General features: G+C 32.5%; 3 non-coding genes across 3 annotated transcripts; all 3 read left to right on the top strand.

Annotated features, from left to right (window-relative positions):
- Positions 1 to 4685: 4685 nt before the first annotated feature.
- On the top strand, positions 4686 to 6680 carry LOC127011892 (small subunit ribosomal RNA). The gene has a single exon (XR_007765350.1). It is a non-coding gene; the product is annotated as a small subunit ribosomal RNA (ribosomal RNA).
- Positions 6681 to 7884: 1204 nt separating this feature from the next.
- On the top strand, positions 7885 to 8063 carry LOC127012017 (5.8S ribosomal RNA). The gene has a single exon (XR_007765440.1). It is a non-coding gene; the product is annotated as a 5.8S ribosomal RNA (ribosomal RNA).
- Positions 8064 to 8471: 408 nt separating this feature from the next.
- LOC127011950 (large subunit ribosomal RNA) lies at positions 8472 to 12442 on the top strand. Its single transcript, XR_007765409.1, has one exon. It is a non-coding gene; the product is annotated as a large subunit ribosomal RNA (ribosomal RNA).
- Positions 12443 to 17410: the final 4968 nt, after the last annotated feature.

Genomic DNA, 17410 nt, shown 5'->3' with positions numbered 1-17410 from the left:
GCAATAGACCAATTCAACTAAGAGTTGACATATAAAAATATGTTCCTTTTAATGTTAGCAAAATTTTATCGTCACATACTGTTAGTGACGCGAACGTTTTTTTCTCCATGTTTATATGAATGTTTATTCAAAGGTAGAAAGGCAGGATCGTTATTTTATAAGTGAAGCGATAAAAAAATATTATGCAATAGGACATCTATTTATAAATATTTTTAAGTCTTAGAAATTCAAGTAAAGAGATTCAAGAAATTCATTCAACTTAGAGCGCACATATAATTAAAACTATTCCTGAGGTTTAGAAACCAAATTAAATAAAGAGGACATATAAACGTATGTGGTATTTTGATGGTAGTAAAAATGTATCGCGATATTATTAGTGACGCGACCAATTTTTATACTCTTTGCTCCATGTGCAAATATATCTAGTGTTTAGATAGTCAATTAAAAATGACAATTTTAACTAAAAGACTTAAAAAAGTGTTTGTCAAACTTATAATTTTGTCAATACTATATAAAACGCCAATCATATCCTTATAAAAGTAAATACGATATATGGTTATAAATACAAAACCATATATAAATAAAAAAATGAAATCGTATGTATATGGCTTATAGGTATAATACCTATAAGGCATAATAATGTATAATATTAGCAAATATACATATAAAAGTGCATAAATTGTATAGATATGGCATAAAGAAGGCATTTATGAGAATAGCTAGTAGAATTTGCCCATACACTACTAGCGAAATGAGATATTTATACCTAGTGAGGGCGGCACTAGTACTATAAATTGTGGCAAAATAAATCTTATGCAAATGCATAGGATTTTATCAATACCGTACAAAAAACTAAGTAAAACGTATGGATATTGAAAAATAAATGGATTATATTCATAAAATACGAATATTTCTTGCATTCTCTTGTTATACGAGAGAATATCATACGGAGCGGGCAGCCCCTAGTATAGTAAGCAGTCGAATGGGAGACAGCGTGTCCAAAAACACCTATAGGGAGGTGGTCGTTGGCGGACCTCTCCTCGTATTGGTCAAACTTATGATTTTGTCAATACTATATAAAACGCCAATCATATCCATATAAAAGTGAATACAGTATATGGATATGAATAAAAAACCATACATAAATAAAAAAAAATATGTATAAAAAATTATACATATATTTATATTAAGCAATCGTATGGATGTGGCTTATAGGTATAATACCTATAAGGCATAATAATGTATAATATAGCAAATATACATATAAAAGTGCATGAATTGTATAGATATGGCATATAAGTGACATATTTATGAGAATAGCTAGTAGAATTTGCCCATACACTACTAGCGAAATGAGATATTTATACCTAGTGAGGGCGGCACTAGTACTATAAATTGTGGCAAAATAAATCTTATGCAAATGCATAGGATTTTGTCAATACCGTACAAAAAACTAAGTAAAACGTATGGATATTGAAAAATAAATGGATTATATTCATAAAATACGAATATTTCTTGCATTCTCTTGTTATATGAGAGAATATCATACGGAGCGGGTAGCCCCTAGTATAGTAAGCAGTCGAATGGGAGACAGCGTGTCCAAAAACACCTATAGGGAGGTGGTCGTTGGCGGACCTCTCCTCGTATTGGTCAAACTTATGATTTTGTCAATACTATATAAAACGCCAATCATATCCATATAAAAGTGAATACAGTATATGGATATGAATAAAAAACCATACATAAATAAAAAAAAATATGTATAAAAAATTATACATATATTTATATTAAGCAATCGTATGGATGTGGCTTATAGGTATAATACCTATAAGGCATAATAATGTATAATATAGCAAATATACATATAAAAGTGCATGAATTGTATAGATATGGCATATAAGTGACATATTTATGAGAATAGCTAGTAGAATTTGCCCATACACTACTAGCGAAATGAGATATTTATACCTAGTGAGGGCGGCACTAGTACTATAAATTGTGGCAAAATAAATCTTATGCAAATGCATAGGATTTTGTCAATACCGTACAAAAAACTAAGTAAAACGTATGGATATTGAAAAATAAATGGATTATATTCATAAAATACGAATATTTCTTGCATTCTCTTGTTATATGAGAGAATATCATACGGAGCGGGTAGCCCCTAGTATAGTAAGCAGTCGAATGGGAGACAGCGTGTCCAAAAACACCTATAGGGAGGTGGTCGTTGGCGGACCTCTCCTCGTATTGGTCAAACTTATGATTTTGTCAATACTATATAAAACGCCAATCATATCCATATAAAATTGAATACAGTATATGGATATGAATAAAAAACCATACATAAATAAAAAAAAAATATGTATAAAAAATTATACATATATTTATATTAAGCAATCGTATGGATGTGGCTTATAGGTATAATACCTATAAGGCATAATAATGTATAATATAGCAAATATACATATAAAAGTGCATGAATTGTATAGATATGGCATATAAGTGACATATTTATGAGAATAGCTAGTAGAATTTCCCCATACACTACTAGCGAAATGAGATATTTATACCTAGTGAGGGCGGCACTAGTACTATAAATTGTGGCAAAATAAATCTTATGCAAATGCATAGGATTTTGTCAATACCGTACAAAAAACTAAGTAAAACGTATGGATATTGAAAAATAAATGGATTATATTCATAAAATACGAATATTTCTTGCATTCTCTTGTTATATGAGAGAATATCATACGGAGCGGGTAGCCCCTAGTATAGTAAGCAGTCGAATGGGAGACAGCGTGTCCAAAAACACCTATAGGGAGGTGGTCGTTGGCGGACCTCTCCTCGTATTGGTCAAACTTATGATTTTGTCAATACTATATAAAACGCCAATCATATCCATATAAAAGTGAATACAGTATATGGATATGAATAAAAAACCATACATAATAATCGTATGGATGTGGCTTATAGGTATAATACCTATAAGGCATAATAATGTATAATATAGCAAATATACATATAAAAGTGCATGAATTGTATAGATATGGCATATAAGTGACATATTTATGAGAATAGCTAGTAGAATTTGCCCATACACTACTAGCGAAATGAGATATTTATACCTAGTGAGGGCGGCACTAGTACTATAAATTGTGGCAAAATAAATCTTATGCAAATGCATACGATTTTGTCAATACCATACATAAACCGTATGGATATTGAGAAGTTAATAGATTACATCTATAATATGAGAAGTATTTTAGTATTCTTATTAAATAAGAGAATACTATAAGGGTGAGTGGCAAAGAGAATTGAATATACCCGAATGGGAGACAGCGTGTCCAAAAACTACTATAGGTGGTGTGGCAAATATGAGGAAGGCAATATATCCATATAATGAAAATAAAAGTGCGTTTTCTTATTATATAAGAGAACACTATATGGGTGAGTGGCAAAGTAAATTGAATATACCCGAATGGGAGACAGCGTGTCCAAAAACTACTATAGGTGGTGTGGCAAATATGAGGAAGGCAATATATCCATATAATGAAAATAAAAGTGCGTTTTCTTATTATATAAGAGAACACTATATGGGTGAGTGGCAAAGTAAATTGAATATACCCGAATGGGAGACAGCGTGTCCAAAAACTACTATAGGTGGTGTGGCAAATATGAGGAAGGCAATATATCCATATAATGAATATAAAAGTGCGTTGTCTTATTATATAAGAGAACACTATATGGGTGAGTGGCAAAGTAAATTGAATATACCCGAATGGGAGACAGCGTGTCCAAAAACTACTATAGGATGGTCAATGGGCCGGCCGTCTGCTATTGACATATGTCAGTAGAGAAGATATTATCCGTCAAATTTGTTTCTTTATTCATTTATTTGAATACGAGACTTGGCTCCGCGGTTAATATTTTAAGCCCAAAGATAATAACGTTGAAACAAAGGCCAAGTTTCTATTGTACATAGAATAACAAATTGTTTCCGAATTTTATCGTTAATTTTAGGAGGTAGGCTAACATGATTTATATTATATGTGTATTATTAAATAATAATAGTACATAAAAGTCTACCAAAGAAATATAAAAATGTAATTATGAATACATTTTCAATATTAATATCAACTTATATTGTTGATAATAAAAAATAGCTATTAAGAGAGTTATTTAAGAAATTATATAATATATAATAAAGAGTATATATATAAATAATATATAAGTATATATTATTTAAGAAATAAATATAGTAGTAATATACACTCGGTTCTATTTTATATATTACCAGAGACTTATATGGATATATATAGATAAATTTTAAATTTATCGTCAAAATACAAATGATTAACTCAATATCTTATATTGGTTAAACAAAAATTGTACATGTGTGGATACAATATATTATGTATGTCGAACAAAAATGATATTTTAGAATGAAATGTGCATATATAAAGAAAATATATGAAAAATAAATATTGTGTTTATAAAGAATATGATTCTTTTTGACATCAATAAAAACTTGTTATTATTAGTGGCGAAACAAGTATAAATTGGAAAACAAACGTATACGAATGCTATATAAAAATGGCCGTATTCGATAGAAATAAAATCTATAACAACATATATATTGCTAATTTCTATTCAAAAAATATGAATGAAATATGAATAAAAACATTATTCTGGTTGATCCTGCCAGTAGTTATATGCTTGTCTCAAAGATTAAGCCATGCATGTCTAAGTACACACGAATTAAAAGTGAAACCGCAAAAGGCTCATTATATCAGTTATGGTTCCTTAGATCGTTAACAGTTACTTGGATAACTGTGGTAATTCTAGAGCTAATACATGCAATTAAAACATGAACCTTATGGAACATGTGCTTTTATTAGGCTAAAACCAAGCGATCGCAAGATCGTTATATTGGTTGAACTCTAGATAACATGCAGATCGTATGGTCTTGTACCGACGACAGATCTTTCAAATGTCTGCCCTATCAACTTTTGATGGTAGTATCTAGGACTACCATGGTTGCAACGGGTAACGGGGAATCAGGGTTCGATTCCGGAGAGGGAGCCTGAGAAACGGCTACCACATCTAAGGAAGGCAGCAGGCGCGTAAATTACCCACTCCCAGCTCGGGGAGGTAGTGACGAAAAATAACAATACAGGACTCATATCCGAGGCCCTGTAATTGGAATGAGTACACTTTAAATCCTTTAACAAGGACCAATTGGAGGGCAAGTCTGGTGCCAGCAGCCGCGGTAATTCCAGCTCCAATAGCGTATATTAAAGTTGTTGCGGTTAAAACGTTCGTAGTTGAACTTGTGCTTCATACGGGTAGTACAACTTACAATTGTGGTTAGTACTATACCTTTATGTATGTAAGCGTATTACCGGTGGAGTTCTTACATGTGCTTAGATACTTGTATTTTTTCATATGTTCCTCCTATTTAAAAACCTGCATTAGTGCTCTTAAACGAGTGTTATTGTGGGCCGGTACAATTACTTTGAACAAATTAGAGTGCTTAAAGCAGGCTTCAAATGCCTGAATATTCTGTGCATGGGATAATGAAATAAGACCTCTGTTCTGCTTTCATTGGTTTTCAGATCAAGAGGTAATGATTAATAGAAGCAGTTTGGGGGCATTAGTATTACGACGCGAGAGGTGAAATTCTTGGACCGTCGTAAGACTAACTTAAGCGAAAGCATTTGCCAAAGATGTTTTCATTAATCAAGAACGAAAGTTAGAGGTTCGAAGGCGATCAGATACCGCCCTAGTTCTAACCATAAACGATGCCAGCTAGCAATTGGGTGTAGCTACTTTTATGGCTCTCTCAGTCGCTTCCCGGGAAACCAAAGCTTTTGGGCTCCGGGGGAAGTATGGTTGCAAAGCTGAAACTTAAAGGAATTGACGGAAGGGCACCACCAGGAGTGGAGCCTGCGGCTTAATTTGACTCAACACGGGAAAACTTACCAGGTCCGAACATAAGTGTGTAAGACAGATTGATAGCTCTTTCTCGAATCTATGGGTGGTGGTGCATGGCCGTTCTTAGTTCGTGGAGTGATTTGTCTGGTTAATTCCGATAACGAACGAGACTCAAATATATTAAATAGATATCTTCAGGATTATGGTGTTGAAGCTTATATAGCCTTCATTCATGGTGGCAGTAAAATGTTTATTGTGTTTGAATGTGTTTATATAAGTGGAGCCGTACCTGTTGGTTTGTCCCATTATAAGGACACTAGCTTCTTAAATGGACAAATTGCGTCTAGCAATAATGAGATTGAGCAATAACAGGTCTGTGATGCCCTTAGATGTCCTGGGCTGCACGCGCGCTACAATGAAAGTATCAACGTGTATTTCCTAGACCGAGAGGTCCGGGTAAACCGCTGAACCACTTTCATGCTTGGGATTGTGAACTGAAACTGTTCACATGAACTTGGAATTCCCAGTAAGTGTGAGTCATTAACTCGCATTGATTACGTCCCTGCCCTTTGTACACACCGCCCGTCGCTACTACCGATTGAATTATTTAGTGAGGTCTCCGGACGTGATCACTGTGACGCCTTGCGTGTTACGGTTGTTTCGCAAAAGTTGACCGAACTTGATTATTTAGAGGAAGTAAAAGTCGTAACAAGGTTTCCGTAGGTGAACCTGCGGAAGGATCATTAATGTTTTAATATCCTTACCGTTAATAAAATATTTGTTTATATTATAATAAATACATTATAGTATTACAAATAAAATATGAATTGCCAAAATGTATATGAGATCTATTATAGATCAAATGAAATTTCGAACAAGCAAATCGAAATAATGCAAATATTAAAATTATATATTGTATTTAATACATATGAGAGAAATTAATAAGCAGCCAAAGCAAACAAATAAAAATTCGAACAAGCAAATCGAATTATTAAAATAATAATATTAAATTATTATTGTATATCCTTACCGTTAATAAAATATTTGTTTATATTATAATAAATACATTATAATAATACAAATAAAATATGAATTGCCAAAATGTATAATGAGATCTAATATAGATCAAATAAAATTTCGAACAAGCAAATCGAAATAATGCAAATATTAAAATTATATATTGTATTTAATGCATATGAGAGAAATAATAAGCAGCCAAAGCAAACAAATAAAAATTCGAACAAGCAAATCGAATTATTAAAATAATAATATTAAATTATTATTGTATATCCTTACCGTTAATAAAATATTTGTTTATATTATAATAAATACATTATAGTAATACAAATAAAATATGAATTGCCAAAATGTATATGATCTAATATAGATCAAATGAAATTTCGAACAAGCAAATCGAAATAATGCAAATATTAAAATTATATATTGTATTTAATACATATGAGAGAAATAATAAGCAGCCAAAACAAACAAATAAAAATTCGAACAAGCAAATCGAATTATTAAAATAATAATATTAAATTATTATTGTATATAAACACAATTAAAATACTGTGTGTATATGGACCATAATATACACGCGTTGCGATATGTATTGTTCATCTCAGTTATGCGCATACATTGGATAATGCAACAACCTAAAATGTACAATGTTGTACCTGGTTTTATACAGGTTAATGTTTTATATAAATTTCAATTTATATCGCTAAAAAAGTATTAATATATATATATATATATTTATTTACAATAAATGCAATTTAAAAAGAAATACTTTGATATATATTGGTTATATAAAACTAAGACATTTCGCAGCATTCGTTTTAGGTATAAAAATAAATTTATTGAAGGAATTGATATATGCCAGTAAAATGGTGTATTTTTAATTTCTTTCAATAAAAACATATTTGACAAAATTAAGAAACCAATTTATAAAACTCTAAGCGGTGGATCACTCGGCTCATGGGTCGATGAAGAACGCAGCAAACTGTGCGTCATCGTGTGAACTGCAGGACACATGAACATCGACATTTTGAACGCATATCGCAGTCCATGCTGTTATGTACTTTAATTAATTTTATAGTGCTGCTTGGACTACATATGGTTGAGGGTTGTAAGACTATGCTAATTAAGTTGCTTATACAAATTTTATAATGAAATTTTATAAGCATATGGTATATTATTGGATAATAATAATTTAATTATTTTATTCATAATATTAAAAAATATATGAAAAACATTATCTCACATTAGTAAATAATTTGAATGTGAAAAACGAAGAGAAATATTTTCTTTTTCAATCAAATGATACTGAGAAATGTCTAGCATAAAAATTTATCTAGAATTGTCTCTTATTAATGATAGAAAATAGAAAATAGAAAACCGTTGACAATATTATTATTCTTCGTTGATTCGTTAAATCAAACAAATGCCATTTATATACAGATATTATTAATATAACGAATTTAATAAAATGTTTTATCATTATATATAAAGAATTAATTGCATATAAAAGTTATACACAACCTCAACTCATATGGGACTACCCCCTGAATTTAAGCATATTAATTAGGGGAGGAAAAGAAACTAACAAGGATTTTCTTAGTAGCGGCGAGCGAAAAGAAATCAGTTCAGCACTAAGTCACTTTGTCTATATGGCAAATGTGAGATGCAGTGTATGGAGCGTCAATATTCTAGTATGAGAAATTAACGATTTAAGTCCTTCTTAAATGAGGCCATTTACCCATAGAGGGTGCCAGGCCCGTATAACGTTAATGATTACTAGATGATGTTTCCAAAGAGTCGTGTTGCTTGATAGTGCAGCACTAAGTGGGTGGTAAACTCCATCTAAAACTAAATATAACCATGAGACCGATAGTAAACAAGTACCGTGAGGGAAAGTTGAAAAGAACTCTGAATAGAGAGTTAAACAGTACGTGAAACTGCTTAGAGGTTAAGCCCGATGAACCTGAATATCCGTTATGGAAAATTCATCATTAGAATTGTAATATTTAAACAATATTATGATAATAGTGTGCATTTTTTCCATATAAGGACATTGTAATCTATTAGCATACCAAATTTATCATAAAATATAACTTATAGTTTATTCAAATTAATTTGCTTGCATTTTAACACAGAATAAATGTTATTAATTTGATAAAGTACTGATAGATTTATATGAATACAGTGCGTTAATTTTTCGGAATTATATAATGGCATAATTATCATTGATTTTTGTGTTTATTATTTGCACTTGTAGGATTAACAATGCGAAAGATTCAGGATACCTTCGGGACCCGTCTTGAAACACGGACCAAGGAGTCTAACATATGTGCAAGTTATTGGGATATAAACCTAATAGCGTAATTAACTTGACTAATAATGGGATTAGTTTTTTAACTATTTATAGCTAATTAACACAATCCCGGGGCGTTCTATATAGTTATGTATAATGATATTTATATTATTTATGCCTCTAACTGGAACGTACCTTGAGCATATATGCTGTGACCCGAAAGATGGTGAACTATACTTGATCAGGTTGAAGTCAGGGGAAACCCTGATGGAAGACCGAAACAGTTCTGACGTGCAAATCGATTGTCAGAATTGAGTATAGGGGCGAAAGACCAATCGAACCATCTAGTAGCTGGTTCCTTCCGAAGTTTCCCTCAGGATAGCTGGTGCATTTTAATATTATATAAAATAATCTTATCTGGTAAAGCGAATGATTAGAGGCCTTAGGGTCGAAACGATCTTAACCTATTCTCAAACTTTAAATGGGTAAGAACCTTAACTTTCTTGATATGAAGTTCAAGGTTATGATATAATGTGCCCAGTGGGCCACTTTTGGTAAGCAGAACTGGCGCTGTGGGATGAACCAAACGTAATGTTACGGTGCCCAAATTAACAACTCATGCAGATACCATGAAAGGCGTTGGTTGCTTAAAACAGCAGGACGGTGATCATGGAAGTCGAAATCCGCTAAGGAGTGTGTAACAACTCACCTGCCGAAGCAACTAGCCCTTAAAATGGATGGCGCTTAAGTTGTATACCTATACATTACCGCTAAAGTAGATGATTTATATTACTTGTAATATAAATTTTGAAACTTTAGTGAGTAGGAAGGTACAATGGTATGCGTAGAAGTGTTTGGCGTAAGCCTGCATGGAGCTGCCATTGGTACAGATCTTGGTGGTAGTAGCAAATAATCGAATGAGACCTTGGAGGACTGAAGTGGAGAAGGGTTTCGTGTGAACAGTGGTTGATCACGAGTTAGTCGGTCCTAAGTTCAAGGCGAAAGCCGAAAATTTTTAAGTAAAATACAAATGCCAAACAAATATATATATTATATAAAATCTAGCTAAATTAATATACTTGAATAATTTTGAACGAAAGGGAATACGGTTCCAATTCCGTAACCTGTTGAGTATCCGTTTGTTATTAAATATGGGCCTCGTGCTCATCCTGGCAACAGGAACGACCATAAAGAAGCCGTCGAGAGATATCGGAAGAGTTTTCTTTTCTGTTTTATAGCCGTACTACCATGGAAGTATTTCGCAGAGAGATATGGTAGATGGGCTAGAAGAGCATGACATATACTGTTGTGTCGATATTTTCTCCTCGGACCTTGAAAATTTATGGTGGGGACACGCAAACTTCTCAACAGGCCGTACCAATATCCGCAGCTGGTCTCCAAGGTGAAGAGTCTCTAGTCGATAGAATAATGTAGGTAAGGGAAGTCGGCAAATTAGATCCGTAACTTCGGGATAAGGATTGGCTCTGAAGATTGAGATAGTCGGGCTTGATTGGGAAACAATAACATGGTTTATGTGCTCGTTCTGGGTAAATAGAGTTTCTAGCATTTATGTTAGTTACTTGTTCCCCGGATAGTTTAGTTACGTAGCCAATTGTGGAACTTTCTTGCTAAAACTTTTAAGAATACTAATTGGGTTAAACCAATTAGTTCTTATTAATTATAACGATTATCAATTAACAATCAATTCAGAACTGGCACGGACTTGGGGAATCCGACTGTCTAATTAAAACAAAGCATTGTGATGGCCCTAGCGGGTGTTGACACAATGTGATTTCTGCCCAGTGCTCTGAATGTCAAAGTGAAGAAATTCAAGTAAGCGCGGGTCAACGGCGGGAGTAACTATGACTCTCTTAAGGTAGCCAAATGCCTCGTCATCTAATTAGTGACGCGCATGAATGGATTAACGAGATTCCTACTGTCCCTATCTACTATCTAGCGAAACCACAGCCAAGGGAACGGGCTTGGAATAATTAGCGGGGAAAGAAGACCCTTTTGAGCTTGACTCTAATCTGGCAGTGTAAGGAGACATAAGAGGTGTAGAATAAGTGGGAGATATTAGACCTCGGTTTGGTATCGCCAATGAAATACCACTACTCTTATTGTTTCCTTACTTACTTGATTAAATGGAACGTGTATCATTTCCTAGCCATTATACGGATATATTTATTATATCTTATGGTATTGGGTTTTGATGCAAGCTTCTTGATCAAAGTATCACGAGTTTGTTATATAATCGCAAACAAATTCTTTAATAAAACGGTGCATTTATGTATTTTTGATTTGAAAATTTGGTATAACTCCAATTACTCAGGTATGATCCAATTCAAGGACATTGCCAGGTAGGGAGTTTGACTGGGGCGGTACATCTCTCAAATAATAACGGAGGTGTCCCAAGGCCAGCTCAGTGCGGACAGAAACCACACATAGAGCAAAAGGGCAAATGCTGACTTGATCTCGGTGTTCAGTACACACAGGGACAGCAAAAGCTCGGCCTATCGATCCTTTTGGTTTAAAGAGTTTTTAACAAGAGGTGTCAGAAAAGTTACCATAGGGATAACTGGCTTGTGGCGGCCAAGCGTTCATAGCGACGTCGCTTTTTGATCCTTCGATGTCGGCTCTTCCTATCATTGTGAAGCAAAATTCACCAAGCGTTGGATTGTTCACCCATGCAAGGGAACGTGAGCTGGGTTTAGACCGTCGTGAGACAGGTTAGTTTTACCCTACTAATGACAAAACGTTGTTGCGACAGCATTCCTGCGTAGTACGAGAGGAACCGCAGGTACGGACCAATGGCACAATACTTGTTCGAGCGAACAGTGGTATGACGCTACGTCCGTTGGATTATGCCTGAACGCCTCTAAGGTCGTATCCGTGCTGGACTGCAATGATAAATAAGGGGCAATTTGCATTGTATGGCTTCTAAACCATTTAAAGTTTATAATTTACTTTTTAAACGACAATGGATGTGATGCCAATGTAATTTGTAACATAGTAAATTGGGAGGATCTTTGATCACCTGATGCCGCGCTAATTACATATAAAAGCATTATTTAATACAATGACAAAGCCTAGAATCAATTGTAAACGACTTTTGTAACAGGCAAGGTGTTGTAAGTGGTTGAGCAGCTGCCATACTGCGATCCACTGAAGCTTATCCTTTGCTTGATGATTCGATAATAAAATTGCATAATTTATTTGTTGTGTTGAACTTCTTATATAAAGTTCAACCAACAATCTATTTGTATGCATTGATTGTTTGCTTGGCTTTGTGGCGAATTTTTAATCCTTTATATATTACATTCCTAAGGTCTAGATTTTCAAGTAAGAGACCAATTTGATTAACATATCAATATAAGTACAACTCGACCATCTAATAATAACAATATGAATCGTCATCTTATTAGTGACGCGAAGATTGGCAAACATATAATATAAAAATATTCCTAAGGTCTAGATTTTCAAGTAAGAGACCAATTTGATTAACATATCAATATAAGTACAACTCGACCATCTAATAATAACAATATGAATCGTCATCTTATTAGTGACGCGAAGATTGGCAAACATATATTATATAAAAATATTCCTAAGGTCTAGATTTTCAAGTAAGAGACCAATTTGATTAACATATCAATATAAGTACAACTCGACCATCTAATAATAACAATATGAATCGTCATCTTATTAGTGACGCGAAGATTGGCAAACATATAATATAAAAATATTCCTAAGGTCTAGATTTTCAAGTAAGAGACCAATTTGATTAACATATCAATATAAGTACAACTCGACCATCTAATAATAATATGAATCGTCATCTTATTAGTGACGCGAAGATTGGCAAACATATAATATAAAAATATTCCTAAGGTCTAGATTTTCAAGTAAGAGACCAATTTGATTAACATATCAATATAAGTACAACTCGACCATCTAATAATAACAATATGAATCGTCATCTTATTAGTGACGCGAAGATTGGCAAACATATAATATAAAAATATTCCTAAGGTCTAGATTTTCAAGTAAGAGACCAATTTGATTAACATATCAATATAAGTACAACTCGACCATCTAATAATAACAATATGAATCGTCATCTTATTAGTGACGCGAAGATTGGCAAACATATAATATAAAAATATTCCTAAGGTCTAGATTTTCAAGTAAGAGACCAATTTGATTAACATATCAATATAAGTACAACTCGACCATCTAATAATAACAATATGAATCGTCATCTTATTACTGACGCGAAGATTGGCAAACATATAATATACAAATATTCCTAAGGTCTAGATTTTCAAGTAAGAGACCAATTTGATTAACATATCAATATAAGTACAACTCGACCATCTAATAATAACAATATGAATCGTCATCTTATTAGTGACGCGAAGATTGGCAAACATATAATATAAAAATATTCCTAAGGTCTAGATTTTCAAGTAAGAGACCAATTTGATTAACATATCAATATAAGTACAACTCGACCATCTAATAATAACAATATGAATCGTCATCTTTTTAGTGACGCGAAGATTGGCAAACATATAATATAAAAATATTCCTAAGGTCTAGAATCTTAAGCAATAGACCAATTCAACTAAGAGTTGACATATAAAAATATGTTCCTTTTAATGTTAGCAAAATTTTATCGTCACATACTGTTAGTGACGCGAACGTTTTTTTCTCCATGTTTATATGAATGTTTATTCAAAGGTAGAAAGGCAGGATCGTTATTTTATAAGTGAAGCGATAAAAAAATATTATGCAATAGGACATCTATTTATAAATATTTTTAAGTCTTAGAAATTCAAGTAAAGAGATTCAAGAAATTCATTCAACTTAGAGCGCACATATAATTAAAACTATTCCTGAGGTTTAGAAACCAAATTAAATAAAGAGGACATATAAACGTATGTGGTATTTTGATGGTAGTAAAAATGTATCGCGATATTATTAGTGACGCGACCAATTTTTATACTCTTTGCTCCATGTGCAAATATATCTAGTGTTTAGATAGTCAATTAAAAATGACAATTTTAACTAAAAGACCTAAAAAAGTGTTTGTCAAACTTATAATTTTGTCAATACTATATAAAACGCCAATCATATCCTTATAAAAGTAAATACGGTATATGGTTATAAATACAAAACCATATATAAATAAAAAAATGAAATCGTATGTATATGGCTTATAGGTATAATACCTATAAGGCATAATAATGTATAATATTAGCAAATATACATATAAAAGTGCATAAATTGTATAGATATGGCATAAAGAAGGCATTTATGAGAATAGCTAGTAGAATTTGCCCATACACTACTAGCGAAATGAGATATTTATACCTAGTGAGGGCGGCACTAGTACTATAAATTGTGGCAAAATAAATCTTATGCAAATGCATAGGATTTTGTCAATACCGTACAAAAAACTAAGTAAAACGTATGGATATTGAAAAATAAATGGATTATATTCATAAAATACGAATATTTCTTGCATTCTCTTGTTATACGAGAGAATATCATACGGAGCGGGCAGCCCCTAGTATAGTAAGCAGTCGAATGGGAGACAGCGTGTCCAAAAACACCTATAGGGAGGTGGTCGTTGGCGGACCTCTCCTCGTATTGGTCAAACTTATGATTTTGTCAATACTATATAAAACGCCAATCATATCCATATAAAAGTGAATACAGTATATGGATATGAATAAAAAACCATACATAAATAAAAAAAAATATGTATAAAAAATTATACATATATTTATATTAAGCAATCGTATGGATGTGGCTTATAGGTATAATACCTATAAGGCATAATAATGTATAATATAGCAAATATACATATAAAAGTGCATGAATTGTATAGATATGGCATATAAGTGACATATTTATGAGAATAGCTAGTAGAATTTCCCCATACACTACTAGCGAAATGAGATATTTATACCTAGTGAGGGCGGCACTAGTACTATAAATTGTGGCAAAATAAATCTTATGCAAATGCATAGGATTTTGTCAATACCGTACAAAAAACTAAGTAAAACGTATGGATATTGAAAAATAAATGGATTATATTCATAAAATACGAATATTTCTTGCATTCTCTTGTTATATGAGAGAATATCATACGGAGCGGGTAGCCCCTAGTATAGTAAGCAGTCGAATGGGAGACAGCGTGTCCAAAAACACCTATAGGGAGGTGGTCGTTGGCGGACCTCTCCTCGTATTGGTCAAACTTATGATTTTGTCAATACTATATAAAACGCCAATCATATCCATATAAAAGTGAATACAGTATATGGATATGAATAAAAAAGCATACATAAATAAAAAAAAATATGTATAAAAAATTATACATATATTTATATTAAGCAATCGTATGGATGTGGCTTATAGGTATAATACCTATAAGGCATAATAATGTATAATATAGCAAATATACATATAAAAGTGCATGAATTGTATAGATATGGCATATAAGTGACATATTTATGAGAATAGCTAGTAGAATTTGCCCATACACTACTAGCGAAATGAGATATTTATACCTAGTGAGGGCGGCACTAGTACTATAAATTGTGGCAAAATAAATCTTATGCAAATGCATAGGATTTTGTCAATACCGTACAAAAAACTAAGTAAAACGTATGGATATTGAAAAATAAATGGATTATATTCATAAAATACGAATATTTCTTGCATTCTCTTGTTATATGAGAGAATATCATACGGAGCGGGTAGCCCCTAGTATAGTAAGCAGTCGAATGGGAGACAGCGTGTCCAAAAACACCTATAGGGAGGTGGTCGTTGGCGGACCTCTCCTCGTATTGGTCAAACTTATGATTTTGTCAATACTATATAAAACGCCAATCATATCCATATAAAATTGAATACAGTATATGGATATGAATAAAAAACCATACATAAATAAAAAAAAAATATGTATAAAAAATTATACATATATTTATATTAAGCAATCGTATGGATGTGGCTTATAGGTATAATACCTATAAGGCATAATAATGTATAATATAGCAAATATACATATAAAAGTGCATGAATTGTATAGATATGGCATATAAGTGACATATTTATGAGAATAGCTAGTAGAATTTCCCCATACACTACTAGCGAAATGAGATATTTATACCTAGTGAGGGCGGCACTAGTACTATAAATTGTGGCAAAATAAATCTTATGCAAATGCATAGGATTTTGTCAATACCGTACAAAAAACTAAGTAAAACGTATGGATATTGAAAAATAAATGGATTATATTCATAAAATACGAATATTTCTTGCATTCTCTTGTTATATGAGAGAATATCATACGGAGCGGGTAGCCCCTAGTATAGTAAGCAGTCGAATGGGAGACAGCGTGTCCAAAAACACCTATAGGGAGGTGGTCGTTGGCGGACCTCTCCTCGTATTGGTCAAACTTATGATTTTGTCAATACTATATAAAACGCCAATCATATCCATATAAAAGTGAATACAGTATATGGATATGAATAAAAAACCATACATAAATAAAAAAAAAATATGTATAAAAAATTATACATATATTTATATTAAGCAATCGTATGGATGTGGCTTATAGGTATAATACCTATAAGGCATAATAATGTATAATATAGCAAATATACATATAAAAGTGCATGAATTGTATAGATATGGCATATAAGTGACATATTTATGAGAATAGCTAGTAGAATTTGCCCATACACTACTAGCGAAATGAGATATTTATACCTAGTGAGGGCGGCACTAGTACTATAAATTGTGGCAAAATAAATCTTATGCAAATGCATAGGATTTTGTCAATACCATACATAAACCGTATGGATATTGAGAAGTTAATAGATTACATCTATAATATGAGAAGTATTTTAGTATTCTTATTAAATCAGAGAATACTATAAGGGTGAGTGGCAAAGAGAATTGAATATACCCGAATGGGAGACAGCGTGTCCAAAAACTACTATAGGTGGTGTGGCAAATATGAGGAAGGCAATATATCCATATAATGAAAATAAAAGTGCGTTTTCTTATTATATAAGAGAACACTATATGGGTGAGTGGCAAAGTAAATTGAATATACCCGAATGGGAGACAGCGTGTCCAAAAACTACT

The sequence above is a fragment of the Drosophila biarmipes genome, unplaced genomic scaffold, assembly GCF_025231255.1.
Source record: "Drosophila biarmipes strain raj3 unplaced genomic scaffold, RU_DBia_V1.1 ptg000016l, whole genome shotgun sequence".
In the NCBI taxonomy this organism is placed as follows: Eukaryota; Metazoa; Arthropoda; class Insecta; order Diptera; family Drosophilidae; genus Drosophila; species Drosophila biarmipes.
Note: the sequence above shows the minus strand (reverse complement) of the source record. Positions and strands in the feature narration are given on the sequence as shown.